An 8,709-nucleotide genomic window follows, 5' to 3' on the forward strand; every position below is an offset into this window, starting at 1 on the left:
TTTTAAAAAGTACCTCACTTGTTTTTGGGCTTTAAAAATAATCACATTTGCAAGGTAAAAATAACAAAAAATCAAACATTTACTTTCTTGCAAAGGTAGGATTCACACCACAAATTTTGGGCTCTAAAAAGGACAACAATCTTTTATTTTCTTGCAAAGGTAAAAAGCACAATCAATCTTATATTTTGCAAGTTAAAAAGAACAATCAACTTGTCCATTCTTACAAAGCAAGTTACTTTTTGCAATGATTTTCATTTTGTTGACTAGGATTTCCAATTCCTAGTTTATAAAATCATTTGCTATGAAGGGCTAAAATAAACACCATGCTTGTTGGAGAAACATCTCCAAGTAGAGAATATAAGCAACATCTCCAAGTAGAGGATATATCACATTTCTATGGAAAGTTAAAAAGAACACTTATATTCTGTGTCTCGAAAGTGGTAGGTATATGCTCTCCCCTTAATTAGGTGACCAAAAAGCCAAACCCACTCTTTTATGCTTTCTTTACTTTTCAAGCAATTAAATCTTTTAGAGGGTCTACCTTACCAAGCTACCTTGAGGGGGCTAGTGAGAGGGGAACGACCTAAAGTGGAAATGGGCTAATACTGAGTCCTTCCAATCCACTATAAATAAATCATGTTTGTGATGAAAGTCCCAAAAAACATGTGCTAATAAGTTCATACCAACACTATGTTTCCCCATAAACCCTATGGAGCATAACCTCTATAGGCTGGGAACCTTCTGTATTTATAGAGCTGAAAGTGTCGCATGTATGGCCACATGACCAGAAACCTTTACTAAAAATCACTTGTACTAGTTGCCCAAATCCTTCTAGTTGTTGGCACAAGAGGTCGAACCTCTACAGCGGCTCACATACATATGGTTCCTAGTAGAGATATAATGTTTGCCATGGGGAGATTTCATGGAAATTGGTGCTTGGCTGCCCCAAAGAAGTGAGTGCCGAGGGTGGAGCCAGTGGGTTCAAGCATCTAAATATCCACTTTGAATAGCGTAGCATCAGGGAAACCCCATGTGAGATTCAACAACTATTGTCTCAACCCGTCATAAAATTTGTACTTGCTTGTGCATTTTGTTTATTAAACATTGTTTCTTCTATGTCTATAACATGTTCCAAATGGTCAAAAATTGAAAAAGGTTGTCATCTACAAGTGAGCAAAAATCCAACAAATTGCTGAAAAAAATGGATCAAAAGGATAATACAAAGGCTTTCCAACATTTGAAACACCATATCAAACCAAGTGATCAAGAGTATATCATCCAGCTATCTCAATGACAACAATACCTAGATAGGTATTCAAGTTAGTCAAGTCAAGTTTCCATATCAAAAGACTTTATCCATATCATTTGACATACTTTGTCATAGGGGCCTATCAAACAAACCCTCTATTCGACTTAGTGAGCTTGAGTATCCGTAACAAAGTATCCATCAATTCAAAAACATCAACCTATCTAAAATGAAACTTTGATCACTCATGTGACCATCCCTTGTTGCTTGAAAAAGAAGAAGCTTATTCAAAGGAAATGAGTCCTAGCCTAAGTCAAGATCAAGATATCATGGTTCTCCAATCTAATCCCATTTTTTATCAAGATCCTACCTATCAAGAATCATATGATGATCCCCTAAAATTCTGGTATTCCATCCATGATGATCCCCTTTTATCTCAAGACCAGTGTCACATTCAACATCCACCTCCTAAGCAAGAAAATGGTATCCCTTCCATCTCCTTCACTAATCTAATTCAAAATCAAGTGAAAAACACAAACTCAAATGATCCTACTCCAAGTCAATATCGAGATCAAGAAAACTCTTCATCCTCCAAATCTATTTTAGGTCCTTTCATTCCAAATTCAATCTCTTCATCCTCCAAATCCATTTTAGGTCCTTTCATTCCAAATTCAATCTATTTATCCTCCAAATCCATTTTAGGTCCTTTTGTTCAAAATTCAAACTCTTCATCCTCCAGATCTAGTTTAGGTCCTTTCATTCCAAAGTCAAACTCTCTATCCCTTCCATCCATCTTGGGTCCTTACTTCCCTCCATCCACCATTCCATCACCTCAAATGATCCATAAGAAAGATCAATAAAGGAACGCATCTTTAAAATTCTTTCAAACAACTATCTAAAGATCTTTTCAAAACTATTCTTCCATCATTTTCTTTATCTATTCTGGGTTCTTATGTCCCAAAATTCAATTTTCTTCCATATCTTCATTACTTCTTAAGTTGTGTACCAACACTCATCTTGAATACATTTCCATATCCTCACACAAATCTTCAAACATTCTATCTATTATCCAACACATATTTTCTATCCTTCCATCCCTTTCATTCAATCCTTTGAATAAATTCATCATCTATGAAATAGGCATTTGTGTCATTTTATCACATGCTTGCCCATGCTTGAATCTCATGTTCAGTCCTTTTCCTAGATATCTAATCATGATACACTTTAGAATCCGAGGTTATTCCTCTTCAACATTATCTTTTAGTTGGGATACACACTCAATCCAGAAAAGAACCACTTATCATATCTTGGTACCGACACCTTTTGATTACTTTATCTCACACACTTAATCAATTGCTCTAAATCATTATGATCTCTTAGTCGAAGACATGGCTAGTGAAAAATCTAAAATCTTTTTTTTGTACCACTGTAATTATCAGACCCATGTAAGTTTCATTACTTACAAGTCAATGCAATCAAAATAAGAAAAAAAAAGACAATATCAAAAGATCCAAAGCATGATCAGGAAAAGAAATATCCAAAATAAGAAAAAAAAAAGAAATATCAAAAAGCTTGGCTATGGAAAAATGAGAGTAACTCCAGCGGGGCTATGGACACCTGGCTGGCAATGGAGCAATATTTGTGATAGTACAACGATAACCTCATTGGAGCTATGGATTCCTTCTTGCAGTGAGGCTCTATCCAAGATACTTTTGAAGTTAGGATAACTCATGTAGCTAGCCATGTTGGATTCTAAAGATTACAATGATCATATGAGCTAGAATGAACCCAATTGCACACACATGGGTAATCAAAGACTAAGTACCTTGATCCAGTTTGGGATTCTTCTTCCCTTTTGAGTCTACTTCCTAGTTTCTAGATATGTTTGGTTGAATTTATCAAAGGTTCTAAATGTGGGTTGGGTCTCTATCTTTGAAAAGTTCAAGAATATTTATTCAGGTGGTGCTAAATATTGTGACAATCTTACATATCACCTCTTTACAAATGGAGACTTCTATACTTGGGGTCAAAATTTCATCCACTCTATTCTTCATACCACATCTCCAATTATCCTTCCACCAGTGTCCATTACTCTATCTAAATTCATCTAGTACTATCTACGATCTTGCTTCATGCTAATCTATACCATATATCCTAACTATTCAGTTATTCCATCATCTATCACTATCTATGATCTTGTTCCTATCTCCTTCCATATCCCCTTTTTCATCCTTGATCTTGATAAAAACGAAGGACAAAAACATGATTTCAAAAAAAAAAATCTCTTGACGTGTCTCCTCATAAGCTACCTCCATCTTTCACCCATTCATCTTCAGCTCAACAATTCATCCATTCCTTGTCTTGCTATACATTAGGGAAACCAAATACATCTTTCTTCTAATCCAAAAAGCTCAAAAAATTAAAAATGTCCAAAAACTAAAAAACAAGAACAAAATGGAAAATCAAAGCATGAGCGCATGGCCCATCCATCAAATCAAAAATATGAAAACTATCAAAGTCTGCAATCAAACTAAATCAATCATCGATTATCAAATCTATCAAATCAAATTGAAGCAACTTAAGCTATCAAATCATTTTTTAAAACCTATCAATCATGGTTTTCTATCAATCACTGAGTTCAATCAAACTCTGCTAAGCTCTTGCATTAGAAACTAAATCGGTTTCTTAGAGCCAATCAAATCTATCAAATCAAATTGAAGCAACTTAAGCTATCAAATCATTTTAAAACTATCAATCATGGTTTTTTATCAATCATTGAGTTTACTCAAAACTTTGCTCAACTCTTACATCAGAAACTAAATCGGTTTCTTAGAGCTACTAAAGCTAATCGAAACTATCTATCCAATCTATCAAATCAAGCTAATCAGAGCTACTCAAGCTAATCAAATCTATCAAATCAAGTTAATCAAGGCTACTCAAGATAATCAAATCTATCAAATCAAGCTAATCAGAGCTACTCAAGCTAATCAAAGCAATCAAATCTATCAAATCAACATCAATCAAACAATCAAATCAAGAAATCAATAAATCAAGCAATCAATCAAGCTAATCAATCAAGCAATCAATCAATCAAGTAATCAATTAAGCTAATCAATCAAGCTAATCAAGCAATCTATCAAGCAATCAAGCTAATCAAGCAATCTATCAAGCAATCAAGATAATCAAGCAAGCTATCAAGCAATCAAGCTAATCAAGCAATCTATCGAGCAATCAAGCCAATCATGCAATCAAGCAATCAAATCAATCAATCAAATCAATCTATCAAACAACATCAATCAATCGATCAACAAATCAATCAATCAAGTCCTTGTTTCATCATACATATGCATCAAACACATTAAATCTAATCATCAAAGTGATTTTTAGCTTTTACACTTATCAAATACTGCAATCAAACTGATCACATGTCTTGTTAATCAATTCATCACTTGAAATCTATCAACATCAACGTGCCTTATACAAGGATAGGTACACTCGAAACTAGACAGATCGGTCTTACATGGGGTACTCACTCTTTGAAACTAGACATTCTTACCAATCATCAAACAAATCAAAATAATGACATAGATCAGTATGACTACTGGATTCTATTCTAGGTAGCCTTATCTTTATCAATTGATGGCACGAAATGTTTCATCTCTCAAAAATCAGGAAAGACAAAAAAATCAGAAAAATAAATCAAAATGTGCAATAAAAATTAGTGGACGCTTTGCGCACCTATCCACATCATCATATCCAATCTATCACTTCCATCATATCCTAGCTTATCCATTTTGTCTTTCGCATCCATTACTCTAAACTATTAGCAAGAAATATGCAGCTCACCAACAGTTATAACCTTTTGACATACTTGTCATAGTCACTGTCTTAAAAATCAATCATATCTGCATTTGTATCCTGTCGTGGTTTGGATCTTGATCAATTCATACATCCATAATAAATTTTTGTTTCCGCTGAGGGCAAAATCCAAATTCCTTTTGCTAAGGTGATCTTTTGAATCTTTGAAAATCCAAAACATTCTAAAAACTTAGAAAAACCAAAAACACTTAGGGTTTTGAAATAGATAACAAGCAACAAAGCAACAAAAATCAAGGCATTTCAGCAACAACTGAATCATCAAACTTAGAAAATAAAGAACATGTGAATGATATACAAGGTTCAATGTTACTATCTTGATTTTATTGCTAATCATGTACTCTATGCAACTCAAGGATGTCCATGACTAGAGAAGATATGATGGGGCATGATTGTTTTCTTTGATTGTTGTCTATGGTTTATCTCTTACTACGGTATGAACTTGTCTCAGGATATGATCAGCAAAAGATCAAGGAGGACGTTCCAAGTCATGCATGAAAGGAGATACTCCTTGTCTGTTCTACAAGCAATACTCAAGTCAACTTGATCCATTATATCAAGTTGCTTGTATTAACTTGCTCTATCAAAATCCATGTAAGAAATACTGAGGTCATCTTGAATCATTATGTCAAGTTGCTTGTATTTTCTTACAACATTTTAAAAGCTTAATGATGAAATCAAGCACTGTTGCCCGATAGCATATGAAGAATGATAGTACAATTTTTAGTTAGATCATTTCATTAGCTCATTATTCATTTGCATTATAAGCATTCATTTGTCAATTGCATTATAAGCATATAATTTCATTAATAGATCAATGATCATAAATAAAGATTGAGTATACTTGGACAAACAAAAACAATTTGCATTTAATCATTGTAGGTGCATTCATTTTTAATAATTATCCATTTCATTTATTTGCATTTTATCATTGCATTAGTTTACATTTAATTAAGTGAATTTCATTAACCATGTAGTGTATCATCATCTGCATTATCATTTTATTTAATGATCATTCAGTTGCATCTTTGCACTTAGATTCATAATCATTATAAACATTACATATAAAAATACAAAAACATTTCATATAGATCATTGCATCATCATCAAAAGAAAATCATTCATTCATTTGCATTCCATATAGATCATTACATTTGCATCATTTAAGTTAGTAATCATTTTTATTTTGCATCCAAGATCATCAAAATTAAAAATCAAAACAAAAACATATAATCATTGCACCCATATCATCATCACATAGAATAACATACATAACATCATCCATATAATCACTGCATCCATATAATCAAGGCATATAGATCATCATAAAATAATAAAGTTTCAAGTATACAATGATATCGGATCAAAAAAATACAAGTCTCCTCAATACAAATCAAGTCAAGAATCATGACTACCTCTCGAGCTTGTGGGTCTAACACCTGCACCAGCATCATCATCCAATGGAATCATTCTTCAATTTAATATCTTCATCATTCATTCAACTATCATCTATCAAGTCTTATATAGAATGTATCTTTCCTGAAACCAAATATTTTGATCATCTATCATGTCTTATACAGGATGTATCTTTCCTAAAACCAGACATTTTGATCATCTTTTGTCTTATATGGGATGTGTCCTTCCTGAAACCATACTTGATCTCAATCTAATCAATCTAATCAATCTTGATCTCAATCCAGTCAATCTTATTAATCTAATTCATCTGATGAATATGCAATCTATTCACTCATCTATCTTTCATATAACATTATTCTTCTATCGAGAGATTGTTCATTCCTTTAATGTACAAACAATCTCTCGAGGGGGCATCATCATCAAATCAATATCCAAAAATCAATATTTGGGGCACACAATCAAGATTTTTAATCTCCATCAAGCACATTATCAAGACTTGATTTAATCTTTGAAACAATGTTGTCTTCACATCATTTCAAAGAGGGGCAAAATGTATACACATAAAAATTGGCTATGTGCAATTAAATAAATATTTTATATTTATTTAATAATTATTCTTCTATTAAATAGTTAATTTGAAAAGATTAATCTGTTTAATTCATTTCATGTCTTTCTATTAATTAATATTTTATTAATTAATTCATCTATCTTATTCCTCTAATTAATTAAATATCTAATATTTAATTATTCCTTCTAACCAAGTTAATTAAATGTCTAATATTTAATTATCTCCTCCAAACAATTAAATATCCAATATTTAATGGTTATTCTCCTGTCCTATAGTCTCAAATATTAAATAATTATTAAATTATTTAATCCCTTTTCCAACTCACCCTCCATCTCCACTTCATCTTCCCTTTGCCAACTCACCCATCATGTGGCTAAGGAAATTAATATTTCTTAAATATTAATTTATGATTTATCTTCAACTTCCAAATTCAATGAAAATTGTGTACATACACATATTTCATAACCATTTCCTATAATCTCTCGAACACCCCTACATCTTAGGAAAGAATTGAGTCCACTTGTCCTATCATGCCTAAATCTTCTCTAACCATCCCTAGATTCTCTCAGTCAGCAACCCAGTCAAGGTGAGATGAGTGGCACATGTCTTCTCCTTCCCCCTTTCTCTCAACCTTCACCTTTTCTCACAACCATCCAAAATTGTAGATCTGATCATGACCATTGATTTGAGCCACATCATCTTATCCTCTCAAAGTCTATAAAATCAAGAGATTCAGTTGAGAGAGAGTTAGACTTCAAGAGACTTCAAGTGAATTTTTCAAGCTAATCATATGCATCCGTGAGTTTTTGAAGCAAATAGCAATAACAATTATCATATAGCATTTTAGCATAATCATGTAGCTTTGCATATCATACTATCAGTTAACTACAAGTTATCAGTCCATTCTTCATATGCCATCTTGGAAGCCAACAGTGCATTATCTGAGAGCACACCATCTACAACTAGGAGCAATAGAGTTAGGACACAATAAGACATAAGCCATGAAGGTAAAATAATTTTTTATTTTAGTATGTATTTCATGTAGTTTCATTGGTGGATTTTGGATTTCCTGTATGCATTTCCATTGTATTGTGTGAAACTAACTTATTATAGTAATATTCTAAGTATGAAATTCAAGCTCACACATATCTAATATCCGATTTGCTTAGGTGTTTACCATGCCAAGGTGTACTGACACCCAGGCCAAGAAAAAAGTCAACGTGAATTTTTGCATTTTTAGGCGAGTGGAAAAGGTTATTTTTTCACATCGCCACTTTTTGGCCCCCCATAATCCTACACTAACCCTTTTCTCCAAAAAAGGTTTTCACCACTTAAATCACTATGTTGTGGTATGCATGTTATTTATGTTTATTTTTGTTAAATTTCAGTAACCGTTGTAATAATATATAAAAGTTTTTGTGTTACCCTCCTCTCAAGGTTAGTGTAGGAAGTTGTTCCACTACTTAACTTTCTTGAAATGTTTAATAAATTATTATAGTCAATGAATATAATATATGTATATGAAAATATCTATGGTAGTTTGCAATTATATAAGGGTCACTCAAACTTATTTTATAATCCCTTCTTTCTATGTTTTCTTATA

The sequence above is a fragment of the Cryptomeria japonica genome, chromosome 1 (assembly GCF_030272615.1).
Source record: "Cryptomeria japonica chromosome 1, Sugi_1.0, whole genome shotgun sequence".
In the NCBI taxonomy this organism is placed as follows: domain Eukaryota; kingdom Viridiplantae; phylum Streptophyta; class Pinopsida; order Cupressales; family Cupressaceae; genus Cryptomeria; species Cryptomeria japonica.